General features: G+C 40.8%; 1 long non-coding RNA gene across 2 annotated transcripts; it reads left to right on the forward strand.

Annotated features, from left to right (window-relative positions):
- Positions 1-992: 992 nt before the first annotated feature.
- Positions 993-22,548, forward strand: LOC123379220. 2 transcript variants are annotated; one of them, XR_006583445.1, is made up of 4 exons: positions 993-1,160; positions 2,623-2,802; positions 17,400-17,845; positions 22,260-22,548. It is a non-coding gene; the product is annotated as an uncharacterized LOC123379220 (long non-coding RNA). The 2 variants fall into 2 exon arrangements; XR_006583444.1 differs by lacking the exon at positions 22,260-22,548 and having other exon boundaries at positions 17,400-18,652.
- Positions 22,549-22,899: the final 351 nt, after the last annotated feature.

Below are 22,899 nucleotides of genomic sequence, written 5' to 3' on the forward strand. Positions count from 1 at the left end.
ATGGAACTTTAAAGAAGTCAGTTACCTTAGTAACCTTTTTTTTTAATGTTTATTTATTTTTGAGAGATCGAACACGAGCAGGGGAGGGGTAGAAAGAGAGGGAGACACAGAATCTGAAGCATGCCCCAGGCTCCGAGCTGTCGGCACAGAACCTGACACAGGGCTCGAACCCACAGACCGTGCGATCATGACCTGAGCCGAAGTCGGACGCTCAACTGACTGAGCCACCAAGGGACACTTTAGCATCCTTTAATGTATAATGTTTAGTGATAAAAATGAAACAGGGTTCAGCACCAGTAACACCCCATTTGTTAGTTTTATAGATGCAAATGCTGACAAACCTTGTTCACGTGAATAAAGAGATTGCTATTAGAAAGATATTGTTGGGCACCTGGGTGGCTCAGTTGGTTAAGCATCAGACTTTTGATTTCAGCTCAGGTCATGATCTCAATGTTCATGGGTTCAAGCTCTGCATCGGGCTCTGTGCTGATAGCTTGGAGTCTGCCTGCGATTCTGTCTCTCCCTCTCTCTCTCTCTCTGTCAATATAAATAAATAAACTTAAAAAAAAAGAAAGAATGTGTTATCACAATGTCAATCACTTTTTTTTAACTGCTTCTGAATTGTATGCAAAAAGTAAAGTACTCAGCAATTTCTTCTTAGAAACATTAATAAATATCAGTGGGAAACTGGATTCAATTCTTCCTTCAATATTGTTGGAAACAAAAAAACTACCTGAGTAACTTGGAAAAGAATTTCTTATTCATTCACTGAATCATTCACTTTCTCAAAACTAACACCAAATAGATCCACTGTTAGATACCCCCTGAATGCCACCCCAGGAAATGCACCATTGGAATATTTGTGGTGGGTGAGAAGTACATTTTTATTTATTTATTTACTTTAAAGTGAAAAGAAGTAAGAGAAGTGAGAACCCAGAACTGGGTCAACATCTTGACTGCACTTGATCTTGAGCAGATGATTTTTTTTTTTTTTTAGGAAAGGGAAGAAATGGAAATTGAAGATCTCCGAAAGTCTTTTCTCATTCCCAGTTTATGTATATTTAATATATTAGTCCTCTCATAAGTATATTTATGTAGTAAGTGAAGACAGTTAAGGAAAAAGGAAAACGTGGTTAATTGGAAGACATGAACTCTTGGAGGTAATAAAGGACTTGTGGATGGGAATGTTTCTCAGATCCTATGTCGTGGGCAACTACAAATTCCCCCTATTTCCTTTTGACTTGCTTGGGTGATATTTGAAAAAAAAGTTTCCATGAGTTTGACTGAAGTAGATTTACTACATCAAATATGTAAACTCTCAGTGCTACTACTTAATCCAAATGTAAGGCAGACAACATATTTAATTCTCAGTGTTATAGCAGTTGCACAAAAAAAAGGGAAAAGAAACAATGGTAAAGTTAATTTTAATGTATTTTATTAAACCCAATATATCATAATATTATCATTTCAACATGCTATCGATATAAAAACTGTTAATGAGATTTTTTTTTTGCATTCTTATTTTTGTTTTAAGTGTTTGAAATCCGGGGTGCCTTTCATACTTACAGAACATCTCAGCACTAGTCACATTTCATGTACTCAACAGCCACATGTTCCTAGTGGCTACCATACGGGCAGTGTGGCCACAGATGATTGGAAAGTAAACTTTGCACATTTTCTTCTTTATTAAAAATTGTTAAAATGTTTATTTAATTTTGAGAGGGAGACAGCGTGTGAATGGGGGAGGGGCAGAGAGAGAGGGAGACACAGAATGCAAAGCAGGCTCCAAGCCATCAGCACAGAGCCCGACGCGGGGCTCGTACTCATGGACTGTGAGATCATGACCTGAGCCGGTCAGACATTTAACCGATTGAGCCACCCAGGCGCCCCTACTTTGCACATTTTCTAATACCGTTTGGTAGATGTAAAGCCAGTTCTTCAAAAGTAGGAAGAGGCACAAAGCCATTAATTTTCATTTTGCTAAATGGCATCCCTTCCCCTATCTCGTACTCCCTATGAAAACTGGCACTTCACTGAAGTTCTAATTAACTACTGATTTTTGCAGCGTGTATCACTTCTTGGCAAATGCACATGGTATAGTACTTATCACTCTCCCAAATTACATTTGAAGTAGAGTAATCAAGTCTATTTTTCATTAGAAAACTGATTTCCTCCAGCTTTGTATTAGTTGCACTGGCTCCCTGTAAACTGCAAAAATCAATGATTTTACACGCTTTTCCAGCAACAGGCTCAGTTTGAGTTGAGAGCTACCTCTAGTCCCCATTTCCTCGAGGACTGGGGCTCTCTTGCTCCTCTTCCTCCTCCTCCCATTTTCTTTCCACTTTCACTCCTCACCTCTGCCCTCCTCTCCTCCCTTTCGGCCACCACAAGCCCAGTTTTAATTCAGGCCCCAATGTGCCCAGTTTTAATGGATGAAAAGTGGTTGGTGAAGCATCTGGTTTTCCTTTGCCAGTGACTGGGGCCGTGGCTGTCAAACTCTAGCATGAATCAAAATCACCCGGAGAGCTTGTTCTAACCCAGAATCTCAGGCCCTGACTCTGGAATTTCTGATTTAGCAGGCGTGGCATGGGGCCTGAGAGTTCGTATTTTTTACGTGTCCAGGTGATGCCAATGCTGCTGGTCTGAAGACCACACTTGGAGAAGCAGTTTCCACCACTTGGAGAAGCAGTTTCCACTACTTTGAGAAGCAGTGGCATAGCGTGATAGGCGTGTGACCCGTTTTGATCAGTAAGCTATAAGGACACCTGGGAAAGCTGGTCCTTCCCGATAAGCAGCCATCAGGTAAAAAAGCATTATTTGTTTCTCTCCCTCCTCCATCTCCTTGCTTTCTCCTTTGGATGCTGTCACGTAAGGTCAAGGCTGTCGGAGCTTGCCATCTGGTGACAAAGGAAAACAGGAAAATTTCAGAGATGCCTTTCCACATTCTGAATTACAAAGCCCCCGAAACACCTACCTCCGTGGTCTTGTGTAAAATAATTTTTAAAGTCTTTATTGCCAAGCTGAGCTTGGGTGGCTCAGCTAGTTAGGCATCTGACTTTTTTTTTTTTTCTGTGTTGACTCTATTTTTTATTTATTTTTATTTTTTAATTTTTTTTAATATATGAAATTTATTGTCAAATTGGTTTCCATACAACTCCCAGTGCTCATCCCAAAAGATGCCCTCCTCAATGCCCATCACCCACCCTCCCCTCCCTCCCACCCCCCATCAGCCCTCAGTTTGTTCTCAGTTTTTAAGAGTCTCTTATGCTTTGGCTCTCTCCCATGCTAACCTCTTTTTTTTTTTTTTCCTTCCCCTCCCCCATGGGTTTCTGTTAAGTTTCTCAGGATCCACATAAGAGTGAGCACATATGGTATCTGTCTTTCTCTGTCTTTCACTTAGCATCACACTCTCCAGTTCCATCCACGTTGCTACAAAGGGCCATATTTCATTCTTTCTCATTGCCACATAGTACTCTATTGTGTATATAAACCACAATTTTTTATCCATTATCAGTTCATGGACATTTAGGCTCTTTCCACAATTTGGCTATTGTTGAGAGTGCTGCTATAAACATTGGGGTACAAGTGCCCCTATGCATCAGCACTCCTGTATCCCTTGGGTAAATTCCTAGCAGTGCTACTGCTGGGCCATAGGGTAGGTCTATTTTTAATTTTTTGAGGAACCTCCACACTGTTTTCCAGAGTGGCTGCACCAGTTTGCATTCCCACCAACAGTGCAAGAGGGTTCCCATTTCTCCACATCCTCGCCAGCATCTATAGTCTCCTGATTTGTTCATTTTGGCCACGCTGACTGGCGTGAGGTGATATCTGAGTGTGGTTTTGATTTGTATTTCCCTGATGAGGAGCGACGTTGAGCATCTTTTCATGAGGCATCTGACTCTTGATCTTGGCTCAGGTCAGGATCCCGGGGGTCGGGGTCTTGGGATTAAGCCCTGTGTGGGACTCCACGCTGAGCATGGAGCCTGCTGAAGATTCTCTCTCTCTCCCTCTGCCCCTCTCCCCTGCTCTCTCTCTCTCAAATAAAAAAAATAAAAAAAAAAACCTTTATTGTCCAGCCACCCTCTGTCTTGTTTTCTGTTGTTCGCAGTCACAGACACAGTGACTACTCCTCCCAAATCACTATGCCATCAACCGCTTGATTCAACGGTGACAGGGACTTACAACAATGTCATCACAGAATCATGGCACTAAAACCATAATGCCTTTCTTGAAACCAGAAGACTCTTTTTGGTAAACCCTCCACCTCTGGGTATGGTATCTCAGGGCTAAGGAGTTAGAAGAAGCTATGTAGACTGTCTCAGGGCATAGCTGGGGGGTGGGGGGGGGGTGGGGGGAGGAGCTCTCAACAAGCTGAAACACGGTATCCAGAGTGCCGTTTCGTGGATTAAAGTTAAAGTAGGGGAGACATCCTAGGCAAACCCGCTGATGATATGCAGCTAGGAAGACTGGAGAATGCGTGGGATGTCCAGGACTTTCTGGTGGGAGGCGAAGATGATTTGTTCCAGGTAGCTTCAGAGGAAAAGAACCGGTACCGATGCGTGGAATTTATAAAAAGGTACATTTGGCTCTCTAAAAGAAGACAAATTTTCCCAACACCTGGAGTATGTGTATAAAGAGACTTTCACTATGCAGGGAAGGCTCTGCACTTCTTCACTGTTCACCGAGAGCCCAAAAAGCCACTTGCGGTCCTGGTGGCTTAGCCTTCAGCGAAACGCTGAAACGAACTAAAAATTCCCCGTAACATATATTGGGTTTAACCATATGAAACAGCAGGTACTCCATCATTTTGGACTTACATAAATGGTTACTTCATATGATTCTGCGTGGTCGAAGTAGAGTAATGCGCTGGGGTGGAACCTGAAGTCTATTTCGGGTCACGGGAAGGGCAGCGTTTAAGCCATCGACATCCATCTCCCTGCAGGGAGCGTGGCTTGCGTGAACCGCAAAGTCGTGGTCAGTTCCCGGAACCTGCAAAAGAGGGCTTGATGGAAAGGGTTTCTGACCCAAGAATGAGCCCTTGCTCCAGCTAGCCCCGACGCTGTGTTTGTTTTGTGTTTGTGTTTGTGGGGCTGGGGGAGGTGGCCCCAGCGTTGGAAGTAGGGATGTCGCTCCAGAATGTGCCAGCTTTTCCCCAAGAAGCCGCTGTTCCTTTTGAATCTGTGTCACTTCGTGGGGAAATTAGCCCCCGAGGTTCACAATCAGGGAAGCAGCGGCGCTACCTTTGATTGGCTCTAGGTTTACTCTTTCAAGTATGTAAAGGGCCTTCCGAATTTTAGCATTTGGGGCTCTTGTCCTGTTTTACCCACAATGCTTATACTTTTCTCCATTATAATTATTATACACCGTCTTGACCTCTGGCTTTCTGGAACTTTAAGTCCGAAGTTTTTCAAGTTGGCCCCTAAACTGTCACCTTGCTGTTTTTAGCTGTCCTTAATGGACACACAGGTTCTCGCTGTATAGATACCGCTCTGTTCCCTTTTCTTCCACCCTTGTGGTGCTACTTCTGTCCGGCTTCAGATCTCAACTTGCTCTAAGAAACCTTCCATGACTTTTCCCAGACTAACTTAGGCAGCCCCTGGCTCTCAGAGCAATATACACTCCCCAGATCATAGTGTTTTCCTACGATCTGTTATTTAATTTTAATTTGACAAGTAAGCCGGTGGCAATTTCGTATGTGCTGGACACTGTTTTAAACGCCTTACAGTAGCAACTTATTTGATTTTCACAACAAACCTTTGAGGCAGAACTATGACTGCCCCAGTGCACCGATGAGACAAACGAGGTACAATGAGTTAAATCGCTTGCTCAGGGTCACAGCTCTTCATTGGGATGGCAGGATTTGAACCCCATGTTCTGGCTCTTGTGTCTATCCTCTTTACCATGGTGATATGCTGCCTCTCTCTTTATTGTCATTCTTTGTTCGATGGTAATATCACAGCCCCCTCCTCTCTCTCTCTCTTTCTCTCTAGCAATCATGTCTCTCTCACTAACCATTGTAGGCCCCCACTAGAGTGTAAGCTCCTTGGGAAGGACAGGGACAATGTCTTCTTTGTTTCCTGTTGAATTCTAGTAACTTCCAAGACAGTGCTTAACACTCGATTGGTATCCGGTCCGTGTTTGTCTAATAAATGGACGCATGGATGTTCATTGCAAACATTTAATGAAGGTAACATTTCTAGGAGGAATGAAATAACAACATCTCTTAAGTACAATCAAAAGGTGATTCAGTTATGCTAGAGGAAACTAGAACTTATCCTGACAAGTGGTATTTTGAAAATTTCAAATGTCTAAAAAAGATTAAAGCTAAAGGGGATTTCAAGGCCGGTATCGGGCAGTTCAATTTGAAGCAAAGCTTCTGCTATTCAAGCCTTCACCACTCCAGCCACAGGAAAAGGCAGACAGTTATGAAAGCTTGCAGGCTGGAAGGAAATTCTAATTCCTTGGAATGCCCTGAAGAAGAAGGGTGAGCTGTAGACTCTTGACTACTTTCCTGTAAGCCCCGATAACCCTGAAAAAATATAAAAAAAAAACACATAAAAGAGGGCACAAGCCAGATTAGAGGGCCAAGTTGGAGCTGTGTTATCACAGGTCCTCAAGAAATCAGCAGGGCCAGAAATAAGGCAGGCTGCAGGCAATTACAGATTGTCATTAAAGTTAAAAATATGACCCACAGCGCTGTTGCTGTATAGCTTTAGGCTACTAAATCTCCATGCTGTTAGTTGTGACATGAGGCATGGGGAAGGACAGTCAAAATTCTGTGCTATTTCTGCATTTGGTTACAAAAATAAAAGTCTGTACGTTTCTATACAATTAAAATAAGTCAGCGCAGAAGGATTTTCACGACGTTAAGAAAGAGGAGAAAGGCAGGGAAGATAAGTTAGATCTACTTGAAGAAACGCATTCAAATGACTACTTCATCATTGCTTGGGTTTATGTGGTAGTGGAATCAGTAACAAGGATGAATCTGTCCAACTGGTCCTCTTCAATGGTTTTCAAAGTCAAGAATTGCAGACAGCAGACAATACAGGTATTGTGTCTGATGAATTAAAAAAACGCATGAGGGTTTTGGCCAAGTAAATAACATTTCAAGTAGGTGTTTAATGGGCTGGAAAAATTCACAACAATGAAAAGCCTTAGATGAAAGAAGATTGAATTCTGAATGAGGGCATAAGGATTAAGTGAATGTCAAGATGAACATCCCAGTATGGATCCATTCCTTGTATAACAATTGAACTCCTTACTTCACAGCATGGTAGAGTGTAATTTAACTTAAGAGGGGTAAATGTGCCAAAGAGAAATGATTCAGGAAAGAAGGAAGGATTTTTCATGTCAAGGACAAAGCAATTTGTAATTTGATTTTTAATCTGCAGACAGTAGGTAATATCAAGTCATCAAACAGTCCAAAGAATAGGCTGCTAATTGAAATAGAACGTGGAAACATTAATGAAATTGATTAGAAGTGACAAAGCAGCTGGATTTGTCAGCATTTCAGCAGATGGAATGGCTCTGATTGATGAAATGACAAGGCTCTGAAACAAAACCGAAAATTAAATGTACAGCCAGAGAGTCCTGGCACCAAGAATGTACAATTGCATAAAATTTGAGGAACAGGACGTGAAGGGATCTTGAGAAATACTCCCGAATGGTGTTACAGAATACAATTGTTTGTCACTTGGCTCGAACCTGCCACTTCTGATGACTGCTAGAAGTCTGAGAGTTGCTGTAATAAAATACCTAATGTCGTTGTGTGGCATATATTACCTGTGGCGATATCACCGGGACTGGGACTGCTTTAGAATGACCATCTCTCCACTCTTAATTTATAGCTATAGCTCCAAGGGCTTTGTCACATTATACAAATGCAACAGTTTCCAAACCATGTTCGTCGAAGCACTAGGGACCCCGTGAGATGCTAATAGATATTCTGTGAAAAGCTTCCTTGGGGTCGAATAAGTCTGGAGAGGGCTGTATATAATATGATTCACTCTTTGCCCCAGCACACATCAGCATAGCCAAGGCAAAGTCCTTTAGTCAAGAAGAATTTCCTGAGGTTCTATTCTATGACTACTGAGATGAATTTTTAAGAAACACCTGTAATATCTTAGAGGGACTATCGCTCTTTGGTGCAAAGTTTGGAAAATGTACCCTGGTCTTCTGATAGCATTCATATACCTGGGGTCTTCTCAGTGTCTACCCATTACATTCTGTGAGAGTGACTTAATGCCTGCAAAGAATCTGGCTCACCATGAAGTATTTTCTCAACCCTTGACATTTCAAGTGTATTTGCTTGTATTTAGAAAGATGTTATCTTATTTTTCCCGCTTCTGTTGGTGTGGGTTATAGACTCGGTTCCTATAGGTGCCCATAGACTGGCTGCAATTATATTATGCTGAGACTATTTGTCTAGTGGATAGTCTCAATAAGGTCTCAATTTCAGGTCAGGAAAGCAACTGTAGCACCCAGTGATGTCAAGTTCTGTGACACACAGGAGCATCTCTTTAAGTTGTACTTAAAACCAAAACCCAAACCCAAAACAAAACAGAAAACCCCCAAACGTTGGCTAGATCAAACATTTCTTCTTTAATCGCCTTACTGTTTTTGTTTGTTTTAATTAAGGCAGCTATCTAAAGGATGCTGTGAATATTTCCCTACGTTCATAGACTAGACCCAATTTCAAATTACCTTCGTTTGAAAAGTAACAACGCATGCGTCCATGACATTGTTTTAACACGAGACAATGAATTAATGTGAACTGCTATATTAATAGCCCGCAAGATAAAAAGCACATGGAGAGAAGAATGGTCAGGAATTAAGGAAGAAGAAGACCACTTTTTCTCACCAGGGAAAAACTGCCTCAAAGGGGGAAAAAGCCCATAAAAGGGAGTATAACATTTTTCAGCAAAACGAAACAAAATGAATCAGCCACACATAGTATAACTGGAAGTTATTTATATCTCTTTAAATGTCTATGATCCATGTACACAGGCCAACCCCGAGAGTCATGTTTTTACAGAATATGTAGCTGAGGGTATGTCTTTGACAACTCTTTATTTGGTCATTTTAATGGCTGTTTACAAACCAAGATGGCACCGGGTGAGTCCCTGAGGATTTCTGTATTCTGTCTGCTTCAGCCTGATGGTAGCCTATCTTCTCTTATGTCTTAGCAAACTCGCTCACTGCCCTAGTTTCAGACATTTCATCTACAAGCGAACATTATGTTTTTGAAATGATAATTTCTGCTGTCCTGATTTTCCAAAGACTTTAATCTCAACAATTAAAATTAAGATTGGGATAGAAGCAATCAGAAGTATACTCTCAAGAAAGAAAATCTCCTGAATGGGGTTTAGTTAATGAAACATTTTCTTGGGTTTTGATTTTCTTACAAGAAGGGAAGAGTTCTTCCCATAATTCCTATAATCAGCGTGGGTCCTGTTTTTCAAATGTTACTGGGTATAATATATAGACTGTCAGCGGTATTCTTCATTAGTGTTTTTTATTTATTGAAGTAGTTTTAGTTGCAGAACCAGAAAGAACACCCCATCTTGGGCTGAGATGGGACCACTTTCTGGATAGCCATTTAGAGGGGATAAGAGCACTGAAATTTTGGATAACAATCCTGCTGAGTTGCTTAAATTTGTGTTCACCTAATGTTTGCCTGGGCAGGACAGTAACAAGCATGGTTAGATCCATTTCTTAGTCTGTTTCCTATTCTTTCTTGCAAAGAACAAGAAGGAAAGGGCAAGGAAGGTGGAGAAAGGCAGATATTTTACTACTAGAACGTTAATTTGCACGCTTTTCCAACAGTTACATTTATAAGGCTGAACTATGATTTACACGATCAAATTCCAAATATTACTTGGCTTCAGAAAGTGTTGTACATTGCCGTTGCTAAAATGGCAAGAGAAGTGGGCTCAAGTTAGAATCTAATCTAGGATGAGTGATGTTCCGGTGGGCAGGTCTTCACCAGGTTTTCCCATAAGGCTTGGGGCCCAGAACTGTAGCACAGCATTGGTTACTGCCTTCTGGGTCTGTGGATGTTCATCAGGATCCAGTGACTACAGTGTAAATTTGGGTAGTGCTTCCAAGGTTTGGGGAATGCCCACTGCAGTGGTCTTCTATTGGAGATCGACTCTTGTGAGATGGTTCGTTGTTTTCATCTGTCTTGGGAAATCACATATCCAGGCGGCTTTCTTAAATAACAAAATATTTACAAAGATCACAAGAGAATATATGTCTCTACATATACAGTTTTCTAAAACCCCGAATTGAGTAACTTAGAGGACATGTCAGGACAGAGTCAGTATGTAGTGTCCTCTCATTTCTCTTGGAAAGTGACAAGCTGTCATTAGAAAGTGAACTGTTCTCTTTTATTGGTTTCTAAGAGTTTGGCTTTTTAGAGAGTTTCTGTATCTAACTAAACTTTTGGTGACATATTCTGTTCTCCCTCCCACTTTCACAAGGTAAAATATTACCTTAACTAGGTCAGCTGGTCTGTCCAAGAACTGACTCGTACATGCTGAATCCTTTTATCTTAGGGGTTGATGGGATCCAGAAACCTGTTTCTGAATGCTATGGAATGATAGAGAATCCTCAGGTATGGCACGCTCACATCCTGGATAGGGGCCTTGTGAAAATCATGGTTGTGTCTCAAGTAAAAGCTTGAGGCGAGATGAAGGAAAACTGCATTTAGGGAATAGTTTTGGAAAGACTTTGTTTCACTCCCTTGTCTCTACAAGTCCTCCTCACTTTCTTTAACCATAAGAACTATGTATTTTCAGATTTGGAAGATTCTTAGAGTAGCTTATCTGATGAACACTCACTGCTTGTGGGAAAATCCCTTCTTTCTGCCTGATGATTGAGTCAGGGACTGTTAATGAGGGAGACATCAAGGGTCCTCCCCCCATTCTTTTCTCTCTTACCGTTTCTTCTTTCGTTATTCCCATCGTGAATAGATATGATGATATATAAGTATAGATGATATATAAATTCCTACGTCTTCCTATACAATTCACATGAAATTCTTTTGAGAATATAATTGTTTAAGGAATTAGAATCCTCTTTAGAATTATGACAATGGGGATAGAAAACGTTGTTATTTGGTAGACTTTTATCAAGAGGAATTGACGAGAGCGGAGACAGATTAGAAACAGGGGAGAAGGAAATAAAAGCATCAGAGGCATCTAGCCCCACCCTGGAAGAAAGGCAGGGTACCAGACCGTGCAGGATAGTTTGGGAGATGCAGGATAGTTGGGGAGAAGATGCTAAATTTAGTTTTGGACACGTTGAATTAGGATTGTCAGGGGCAAACAATCCCAGATGTCAGAGGCTCAGGTTCATGAAGCAAATTTGGGAGATGTATTCGTCTCCTCTAGCTGCTGTAAAAAATTACTCCAAACTCAGTGGCATCAAGCAACACAAACTTATTCTCTTACAGCTCAGTCAGAAGTCTGAAATGGGTCTCACTAGGCCAAAATCAAGTGCTGGCAGACCTGTGGAGGAATAATCTGTTTGCTTGCTTTTTCGAGTTGCTAGATGCTATCTGCATCCTTTGTGGACCCTTCTACCGTGTTCAAAGCAGGAAGCGTAGCGTCTTTAAATAGTTCTGTTACTCTCCTGTCACCCTCTTTTACTTACAAGGATCCTTGCAAATACATTGCATCCACCCAGAAGATCCACATGCTGGAAAATCCCTTTAGCCATGTAAGTGATCTATTCTTGGTTCTGGTGATTAAGACATAGGCATCTTTTTTGGGGGGGGTGCATTATTCTGCCTACCACCTGTGTGTTCACCTAGAGGTAGTAATTCTATTTCTTCTTTTATATTCCCAAGGGAATGTGGGGGGGGGGGAAGAGAGAATGAGACACACCCACACACACCCACACAGAAGGACAGAGAGAGAGAGACAGAGAGAGAGAGAGAAAGCCCAGAGGACTGAAAAGTAAGATTTTCTTAGTTTCTATCATCTTGTTTTCCTCTCCCACGTTCCCCTTTCTGTTCATTCTCTTCTCAGTATCAGGGCTAATTCCCTTGGAATACCATGCTTTCCTCCCCCTTTTAACCACTCTTGCGTGTCTTCTCAAACAAGACTTGAACTCTGGTGGCATTGCTCACAGAAAACAAGGTGATTTTATTTCTTTGTTTGTTCTCACCTGTGGCCTTGCAAAGCACTGGGATTTAAAAAAAAAGCCAAAGGAGAGCTTATTTTCATTTGTTTAGTCTTTGCGGTCTTTAGTCCTGTCTACTCAGCCTGAATTTTACAAAATAGCATCGTAGTTGTACTTCTGCTAAGTGAGCCACATGCAGTTCATCCTTTGCCACCACTTAAATAATGAGGAAATAATTGTGTTTTCAATACCAGGACGAAACTGCTGTGCTATTGACAAAGTCTTAATTGATTTGAAATATGAGAAAGCTCATGCCCTTCTCTGATATAATTGGCTTAGGCCCTTGGGTGCTCTACCTGGATTTAACTATTGAGAATGCTTACTGAGTGCCGATTTCCCCTCGGGCCCTGTGCTCAGTGCTGCCACACGCTTGATCTGCGAGGCAGCGCGTTGCTGGCTGAGAAGCCACTTAACCCGTGGCAGCAAGGTATGTGGCTTGGGAGTCTACATCCATTCATTTAACTATTGATTTTTTTTAATTTTATATATTTATTTAGGGAGAGCAAATGGGGGAAGGGCAGAAACAGAGAAGAGAGAGAGAGTTCTAAGCAGGCTCCGAGATGTCAGTGCAGAGCCTGATGGGGGGCTGGAACTCACAAACTGCAAGATAATGACCTCAGCAGAAGCTGCACGCTTAACTGACTCAGCCAACCAAGGTGCCCCTGACCACGGATGTTTTTATTCTGAAGTAAACACTGGGGTGCCTGTGGTGTGCTAGACATTATGCTAAACCCAGAGGATGGAACACTGAACAAACCATAGTCCGTAGTAATTAAGGTACCTTTATTCAGTGGTTGGGGACGGAAGAGGAAAGTCCCGTAAGAAAATAGGCAGCTACATTATACCATGCAGATGAGGTGATGGGGATGGTGTGCCTAGAGTATTATGGGAACACACACAAGAAGTGCTCAATCCAGACACGGGTTCCAGGGAAGGCTTTCTATAGAAAGTAACATCTAAGATGAGTCCTGAAGGACCAGTAAGAATGAATCAGGCAAAGGGAGAGATGGGGAGAAGGCATCATGATCTTTCTGGGGAGAAGTGCTAGCAGGTACAGAAGAGGAAGCAAGAACAGTGTGGTTGAAATCCTTACTCATTTCCTTCTGTCTGAGTATCCTTGGGAAATTGCTTAACCTGTCCAAGTCTGAATCCCTTCGTCTGTGAAACGAGGCTAATCACGTCTCAGGGAATTGTCAAGGAAATGGTGGAGTTGGGATGTAACATATTGTCTAGGGATAATCTATTTCTTGGTTTTCACTTTGTCTTTTGTTTTTCGCTAGTGACATTCGTGGAGAGTGATCCTCTCCACTCTACAAAAGAACTCAAAACCCAAATAACAAAATAAAATCCCAATTTAACCATGCTCTAGATTTCTTAGCCTCAATCCAGGGTATTTATTCTGACAGCTCCAATGCAATTTAGATTTAAGTGATTAACAATGATTTTAATTTATCAATCACAGTTGAAGTAGTACTCTTACCCGTATGTGTGTGCATATCACACACACACACACACACACACACACACACACATTTTTTTTTTACTAATACCTTACCATCTATTTTTCAGGACACTTGATAGAACAGATGAACACATGCCCCCGTGATTTGAAAAAGACCAATCATGGTCCTAAAAAATAGCGTGTGTTTTCTTTGACTTCCTGTAATGTATTTTCATGGGAAGTTTTCTTCCAGGGAAACCCTGAGTTTGTTAAACTGGAGGTGCTCTTTCAGATGTTGGTTACAGTTGGGGACAGTGGGCATGAGTATGAAGGAACGAAAACTTGAATTATTTTAAGTGGGGACAGTTTAATCATGCTGGTTGATGAACGCATCCTGCAACTTAGAACAATTTGTCCTTTCTATGCAAGTCTGCATTATCATCATTTGTCATTGTTCTTGTTATAAATACATTAAGCACTTGGGGATCCTGGGCGATAGTAATATTTCCAGGGCAGGGTGTGTAAAAATTATTTATTGTTTAACAGTTAAATGAGCATCTCAAATTCATAGAAAATGGAGAGGCAGACATAGCATAGTGAGTTATGGGGCGTCAGTGAAGACGTTAAAAACAAAATACCTTTGTTTAAATGTTGGTCCCACTACATAGCCCTGAAAAATTATTAGTCTCTATGCTTCAGTGTTCCCGTCTGGAAAATGGAGATACAAACGATACTTTCCTCAAAGGATACCTAAAAGAATTAAATGAAACAATGTATTAGAAGTAATTATGTTTTATGTAGTGCTGCATGAAAGATAAATATTATTAGGTATCATTATGAAAGTTTTTTTTTCAAGTTTAATTTCTGGGGGCCAAGGGCAGACCACCCCAACATGCACGGTCTCAAAGGCATGTAGATTATTTTGAGCTGAAACCAATCAAGGACCAAAAGACTCAGGAAGAAATTTGACCTTCCCTTCCTAACTGCCTAAAAAGATTAGAAGAAGTGTACCAGGAAGACAGCTATTCAGAGATTACCTTTTACCTAAGAAACTGATCTGCACAGCAGGGCACCTTGGTTTTCCAAACATCTCTCCTCACCTGCTTGCTAATGACCTTCTTCCCTTTTGTATCCCGGACTCCTACCCTGCTCCTTAGCTCTGGATGACATATATACACCTCATTTTGCCTGTCTTTGGAATTTCATGTTCGTGTGGATTCCCTGTACATATAAAACTAAGTCTGATGTTCTCTGGTTAATCTGTCTCATGTAAATTTAATTCTTAGTCCATCTAGAAGAAACTTGGACAGAGGAAATTGTTTTTCTCTGCAACAAACTCATGTTGCAACCACTGCACTAGAGCCGAGAAATAGGAGGGAATTGATGACCCTGGAAATCTTCTCCAATGACAGAATCAAAGGAAAGCAGTTGGATGTAGGCCAGAGTGGCAAAGGACACGAAACCCAAGATCTCAAGGGTCAGTTTTTGCAGGCCGGCAGATCAGCCTACCTGCACAGGTCCTGCATAAACTGTTTGGATTATCAAAGTAATGGGACGCCAGTAAATCAGATCAAGGAAGGTCCAAGTTGGAGAGCTAGGATTCTGAATGTTGGCCGCCAACGATTTTTTCAGCTGTTGCCTTTTGAATATGATTTTATCCTAATAAGCTAATTAAATCTAAAAGTGTGAAAGTGAGTCTGAACATGGGCTTATCTTTGACTCTTGTCTTCTTTTTTAAATAAGCACAGTTACTCTCTGTTCCTCTCTCTCTTGAGATATATTTCCCAGCTATAACACTTCAGACTAGATTGCGCAGGCTCCCTCCATTAACACTGCAACGCCTCCCATCGCTGGCGCAGGCCTGATCTGGGCACGCCTGATTAACGGGGACTCACTCCCACACAGGCAACTTGCTAGAAGATCTTCATCCCTCCCTCTGCTCTGCAGAGGGCACTGCTCAATGCCTGTGAGTAGACATGCTTAATTAAGTAAGGGTTCTTACTGTTAATAACATTCTATTTTTGATTCTGAGATGTTCTTAATTCTAATGACAATTCCACTCTTAAAAGGACCTGGACAGCAGGCCAGAAGTGCTCTTTGGTGAATTTATTAAACATTATTTAGGCTGATAACAATCTGTTTTGTAAATCAGGAGAAATTGAACAATTACTCAGATGTCCCCCGAGCAAGGGTCACATTGGGTCTGAACAGATTGCTCCTTTTTTTTTTTTTCCCTTCAGTGCTTCATATTACCTTTCTGCCTTTAAGAGTTTGCTTGGGTGTTAAAGAGAGAATATAAACAATGAATCTATGTGATGATATGCTACATGACCCACATCTAACGCACTCTGGCTTTCCTTGAATAAAGGCTTCATGACAAGCCATTGCAGGAAACACTTCGGGGCTTTATAAGGCTAATTAGAATTTCATTAACTTAATCATAAATTACCTCTGGCTCAGGTCTGCTTGTTACCTCTTCCCTCTCAGTTTGGATTTTGACCCATGGGTTTCCTGTTTAATGTGGCAGCTGCTTAGATCCTATGTGAAAGATAGGCTTGAAATGCATGCAGTCAAGGGGCTATCTTTCTCAGTCTGTTTGAAGTGCACCTGGAAATTGTAAGCTCAGGAGGAAGAGAAAAAGCTCAAATGCCTGCAGAGACGGCAGCTTGAAGTGTTAAATGGGCGACACTCTAAGGGAACATGGCCACATGCTGCCTCTGCACCAAGGGTGCTTTGGTCTTAAAAAAAAAAAAAAATCAGATCTCATTTAAAAAGACTGCATGTGGTTTCCTCCCCCGATCTAAGTTTCAAGATTCACTTAGAATGAAAATCAGGCAACAGCAAAAAAATCAAAGTTTAAAATGTCACACATAAACTCATCAGTTTATGGAAATGGAAAAATACTGAGGAAGGTACATCTGGAATGTCGTCCAATAGCTCTGAGAGCGATGTGTTGCTCAAAGGCATGACTCCTGTATCACTTAAGACAATCTGCTGGCTGCTCTAAGTCTGACAGTTCATGGCACGTTGTAAATTCACCTGAATCTGATTTATGTGCATGCAAACACCGTAATGAGAAGAATTACTACGACCGTTAGTGGCGGATTCTATACGAACGGATGCCAAGGTGTTGGCCGACTGTTGGTGCCATGCCAAACTTGTTTCTTCCTTGTATGTATTCTTTCAAATCACAGATTGATTTGATTGAGGGGCAATTATAAATGATTATGCAAGAGTTTTGTTTTGTTTTGAATGTGGATAGATCATTCTGTACTTTAAACTGTTCAGGGTTTTATTTTTTTTAAGTTTATTTTGAGAGAGAGAGAGAGAGAGAGAGAGAGAGAGAGAGAATGCATGAGTGAGGGAGGGGCCGAGAGAGAGGGAGAGAGAGAAACTTAATTAGGCTACGCACTACACTGTCAGCCCAGAGCCCAACCCAGGGCTTTCTCCCTGGGATCTCGAACCCTGAGATCATGACCTGAGCTGAAATCAGGAGTTGGAAGCTTAACCGACTGAGCCACCCAGGTGCCCCTAAATTGTTCAGGGTCTTAATTGGAAAGATGTAGGGTATCTCACCTTGTTTGGTTTGATCTGGTTTTCCATGTATCCAAGGGTACTAGAGGACTGATACTGGTTATAAGATTGCATTGGTATCTCTCTATACATCACCTTTTTAAAATACATCGCCTTTTAAATACAATTGTTATTATTTTTGAAGTTGTTGGTGTGAGTCGCTGGAATCTTTCATAGATTTTTTAAAATTTCTTTTCAGCCTTCCGATTTTGATGACTTCAATTGGAATTCTAATCGTGCTTAATTTCTGCCTCTTTACCCATCCGGTGAACGTCATGGACTTAGACCATGTTCTGAAGCTGTTTGGTTTCTCTAGTTCCTGAAGGAAAAGTCCATCTATGTTTATGGCTTTTTGCCGACGTTATGGGAAGGGATTCTTTAAAAACGAAGCCTTTTCAAGAAAACTTTAACGCTTGTTGAGAAACACATAGCTTATTTTAGCTTTGGAAGACTGGAGGGAAATCTTGCTGTGATCTTCTAGATACACAACCCAGACCAGAATGCTGACTGCTACCTGGCCATCTCTGGAGTGTTTTGTTTTTCAGGGCCACGTAAGTTCCTGCTCAAGATAGGGGAGAGAGTCTATCGCTTCCAGTCCTAACAAGGCCTGAGATCACTTCTTGTCATAATTGTACAAAACTAATGGTAAGACTCAATATCATGTGCTCGTTCTCCTTCTGCGATATTGCCCTAATAGGTCCAGCTAAACCCCGAGGGCAGAAACGTTTTTCTTCTTATAAGTTAAGCATAGCTAGTCAAGAAAAGCAACGATCTAGGGGCCTCAGACAAAAAAAAAAAAAAAAAAAAAAGAATAGGATGATTGGCATTCCAAGTACAGTTAGGACAATAAGTGCAGAATTGAACTTTCAGTCAAACATTCAAAACCCAAATTTATAGCAAGTGCCCACTACATACAAGGTACGATGTGAGGTATTGTATTGTCAGAAAAAATTGAGGAAGAATACTGAAATGGGCCAGAAACAGAAAGGAAAAAGGAAAAGAAAAAAAAAAAAAACCCAGGAATTTTGAATGTCTTGTCTAGCTAGCATGACCTTCTGGGTTATCTCTGATTTTCATTGTCTTTTGGTTATTTTTGCAACTCTCTGAGTTGTAGAGAATTGATAATAATGTAAATAATAATGTAATACTGGTTTTGTCCATGGAAGTTTAAGTTAATTGTGTCTGGTGTAAAGGAATTGATTATAACCCTGTGAATATACCTGTTTGGCATCCCGTTGTGAATTTATTTCAGAATTCCTTATCTGATTATATATATGTATGGTCCTTTAAATTCTCCTCTGGACAGGCTGTAACATCTTACTCGTCCCCTCATTAATTATCGAGTTAAAATCTTTGACGGGTTTATTTTATATTTGCATGAGGATCAGATTATACCCTCTTTTAAACAGTCTCTTTAGCAGTTTGACAATAAAAAATGTGATTGATACTTGCTCTTAAATTGTTTGGTTTTTAATTGTAGAGATAAGACATAACCACAAGTCGACGGGCAATTCTGACCTCTCTAAGTCGATGGGGTTGGTGTTACTATATATTTTCAGGGTGAATTGTACTGATCAATAACTATTTGCACTGACCATTCTTTCATTCCCTTTAACTAGTTGATTTGCAAGTCAGAAAATTCATGTGAAAAGATAAAAGAGTAAAATTCCAGGCCGCTATAGCCACAGGGCTTAAAAAAAATTTTTTTTTTTTGATGAGACTTATTTTACCCATGATCAAAATAAGAATTTTATTCATATTTAGAAAATGATAAATCACAGGAAAAACTGGAAATCGTAGAAAAGCAAGGAGACTAAAACAATAACCCACACCGCACCGAGCAATGCAAACATTTCGGTATATTTTCATCTGGAGTTTCTACGCTTAGTTGTGTCATTGTTCGTCTTTGTTTTTAGTTTTGTTTGGTTGTCTGGTTTGCTTCTCTTGCACAGTGTGTGTAGGTCGAATAATATCCCTGCCCAAACCCAGCCCAAAGGTATCCACATCTTACTTCTAATATGTGAAATTACATGACAAAGGGGAATTAAAACCGAAGATGTAATTGAGTTGCCAATCAGCAGACCTTAAAGAAGGTAGACTCTCCTAGATTATTTAGGTGTGCCCAATGCGGGTCCTTAAAAGTAGAAGAAGGGGGCAGAAAAGAAGGCCAGAAAGATGGTAGCTTGCTGGAGAAGAGGACCCTGTGCCAAGGCCTGCAGATGGCCTCTAGAAGCTGGAAAAAGCAGGGAATGGATCCTCCCCTGGAACACCCCGGAGGGATGCAGTCCTGCAGATGCCTTGAGTGGAGGCCACTGAGATGCATCTCAGGCATTCGACCTCTCCGACTGAGATAATCCACTCATATTGTCTAAGCCGTTAAATTCATGGTAACTTTTTACAGCGGCAATGGGAAGTTAATACAGTATGCACACCCAGATTTTAAAATTTCTTATGTTATATCAGATGTTATAATACACACCTGCATGTTGTTTTCAACTTTTGCAAACAAATTTGTAACGGATACCTCATAGTCTATTTAATCATTCTTTTATTGTTGGCTATTTAGAATATTTCTATTTTTTTCTATTACAATGAATTTTTACTAGTGTCTTTGGGCATAAAGGCTTTTGCATATTTTAAATTATTTCTCTAGGGTACATTCACAAAAACGGAATTAATGTGTTAAAGTGTAGCAGCATTTTTAGGGCATGATGGTTGTGAGGAAAGGGGGAGGAAGATCGCAGAATTCACATTTCGGAATCTCGTATTTTATCAAAGTGACTCGAAAGGACTGAGTAAATAGACCCCTGCCTCCTTTACCAATTCCCTCAGTTACCCACGGAGGTGATAACCCAAAAAAGAAGAATCAGGCAAATTCTGAAAATCTGGGTGACCGTCTTATGGACGACTCAGGTGTGGACAGCTGTAGAGTAACATCATTAACCTGGGAAACAGGTAACTGATGGAAGGTCCAGAGTTTAGTAGAGCTTCTGGTTGAAACCACATCCCCTTCAGATACATTTAAGAGTGATAATTTATGCACTTAGGGCCCGTAGAGGACAGTGGCCATCTTGGGATGGGGCCTCACAGGGCAATCAGCACAATTTTCAAAGTACAAGAAGGTATTTTGAGGAGGGAGAAGAAATGCTTCATTTGGTGCCATGGTTCAGGTGCTTGCTAATTCCTAGCAAAAGAGAATTTAAAATATGTGTTGGGACCACTTCTATTATTTTGAATATGCTATTTGTAATCAGCTGCATGGTCACCAACCTGTTGATCTTCCTCTTTAGGGCAGGCTGAGTGATTCCCAATAAAACTTGTTGTTATCTTCCTGAAGGGTTACAATAATGAATATCTTCAGGTATCTTTATTTGTTTTTTATTTTTTGAATTTTTTACTTATTCTTATTATGTTTTTAAATTTAAATCCAAGGTAGGTAACATATAGTGTAAGAATGATTTCAGGAATAGAATTTAATGATTCATCACTTACGTGGAACACCCAGTGCTCATCCCGACAAGTGTAATGCCCCTTGCTCATTTAGCCCATCCCTCTACCCAACACCCTTCTATCAACCCTCAGTTTGTTCTCTGTATTTAGGAGTCTTTTATGGTTTATCTCCCTCTCTGTCTTTATATTATTCTTCCTTCCTTTCCCCTATGTTCATCTGTTTTGTATCTTAAATTCCACATGTGAGTGAAGTCATGTGATGTTTGTGTTTCTCTGACTGACTTATTTCACTTAGCATAACGCCCTCCAGTTCCATCCATGTAGTTGCAAATGGCAAGATTTCATTCTTTTTGATCACTGAGTAATATTCCATCATATATACATACGACATCTTCTTTGTCCATTCATCCATCAATGGACATTTGGGCTCTTTCCATTCTTTGGTTATTGTAGATAGTGCTGCTGTAAACATTGGGAGGCACATGCCCCTTCGAAACAGCATACCTGTGTCCCTTGGATAAATGCTTAGTAGTGCAATTGCTGGGTCATAGGGTAGTTCTAGTTTTAATTTTTTCTGGAAATTCCATGCTATTTTCCAGAGTGTCTCATCAGTTTGCATTCCCACCAGCAGTGCAAAAGTGTTCCTCTTTCTCCACATCCTCACCAACATCTGTTGTTTCCTGAGTTACTAATTTTAGCCATTCTGACTGGTGTGAGGTGATATCTCATTGTGGTTTTGATTTCTATTTCCCTGATGATGAGAGGCGAGAATTTTTTCATGTGTCTGTTAGCCATCTGGATGTCTTCTTTGGAAAAGTGTCTGGTCATGTCTTCTGCCCATTTCTTCCCTGGATTATTTGTTTTGGGGTGTTGATTTTGATAACTTCTTTATACATTTTAGATACTAACCCTTTATCTGATATGTCATTTGCAAATACCTTCCCTCCTTCCATTGGTTGATTTTTAGTTTTGCTGACTGTTCCCTTTTCTGTGTAAAAGCTTTTCATCTTGATGAGGTCCCAATAGTTCATTTTTGCTTTTGTTTCCTTTGCCTCTAGAGACACATCAAGTAGGAAGTTGCTGCGACTTATTTTTTTTTAATTTTCCAGATATTTTTATAGCTAGGTATCTTGTCAAAGTTGACACACTAGAGAACTATATTCAAAATTCCTGCCTCAGACTATGCAGGCCAGGTAAATAATGACTTCTGCCTCTTCCTTCCCCCAAACCCATATGGAATACTGCCTGTGTCTGGTTGTGCTACACAACACACTGTCGCATCTGACTTTGTGCTCTCAGAGGCTAGTCCTTGAACGAGGGTAAAATGATGCAACCAGTTGGAAAAAAAAAACAATAACAAAGAATGTGAAATCTCTCAATTAGCTCTTTCTTGGGTTCCCTAGATAATTAGCAGAAAGGAGAATTTAAGCTCTTAAGCCAATCTTAGTGAAATAAAGAAGCTTTGATTCTTAGATAGTCAGGAAAAAGTGAAACTAGGGAAAATAAAAGAACTCAAAGGTCCAAGCATTATGTTAATTATTATATTGTAATGTTTCCATTTAGTAAAACTTTCCCAGCTCTCAATTCCTTCTCTCTACTTATTTTACAGATAATTTCACTTCACGTGCCATGAGAAGGTAGATCAGGACAGGCTGGAGTACTCGTTAGGGTGTTTATGGACTGAGAGGTGCTCCCACGGGAGACATCCCTCCAGGAATGATGCTCAGCATGAAACAGCAGGAAGACCACATAGAGGAAAATGTGTCATTCCGGGATGGAGCTGGACCTTAACTCTGCTGTGAACTGGAATAAAATTAGAAAAGGAGGGCATTATTGTTGACCTAGAAAGACTTATGTAAGGTTATAATTTCTTTTTTTTTTTTTTAATTTTTTTTTCAACGTTTTTATTTATTTTTGGGACAGAGAGAGACAGAGCATGAACGGGCGAGGGGCAGAGAGAGAGGGAGACACAGAATCGGAAACAGGCTCCAGGCTCTGAGCCATCAGCCCAGAGCCTGACTCGAACTCACGGGGCTCACGGGGCTCACGGGGCTCGAACTCACGGACCGCGAGATCGTGACCTGGCCGAAGTCGGACGCTTAACCGACTGCGCCACCCAGGCGCCCCTGTAAGGTTATAATTTCATTAGAATATCTTTTTTTTTTTTTCCCTTGAGCGAGTTCACTTTTATATGGGACCACAAGGGGGATGGGGCCATTATAGGTATTCATTTAAACAACTGGGAATAA

This window comes from Felis catus, chromosome C1 (genome assembly GCF_018350175.1).
Source record: "Felis catus isolate Fca126 chromosome C1, F.catus_Fca126_mat1.0, whole genome shotgun sequence".
Lineage (NCBI taxonomy): Eukaryota > Metazoa > Chordata > Mammalia > Carnivora > Felidae > Felis > Felis catus.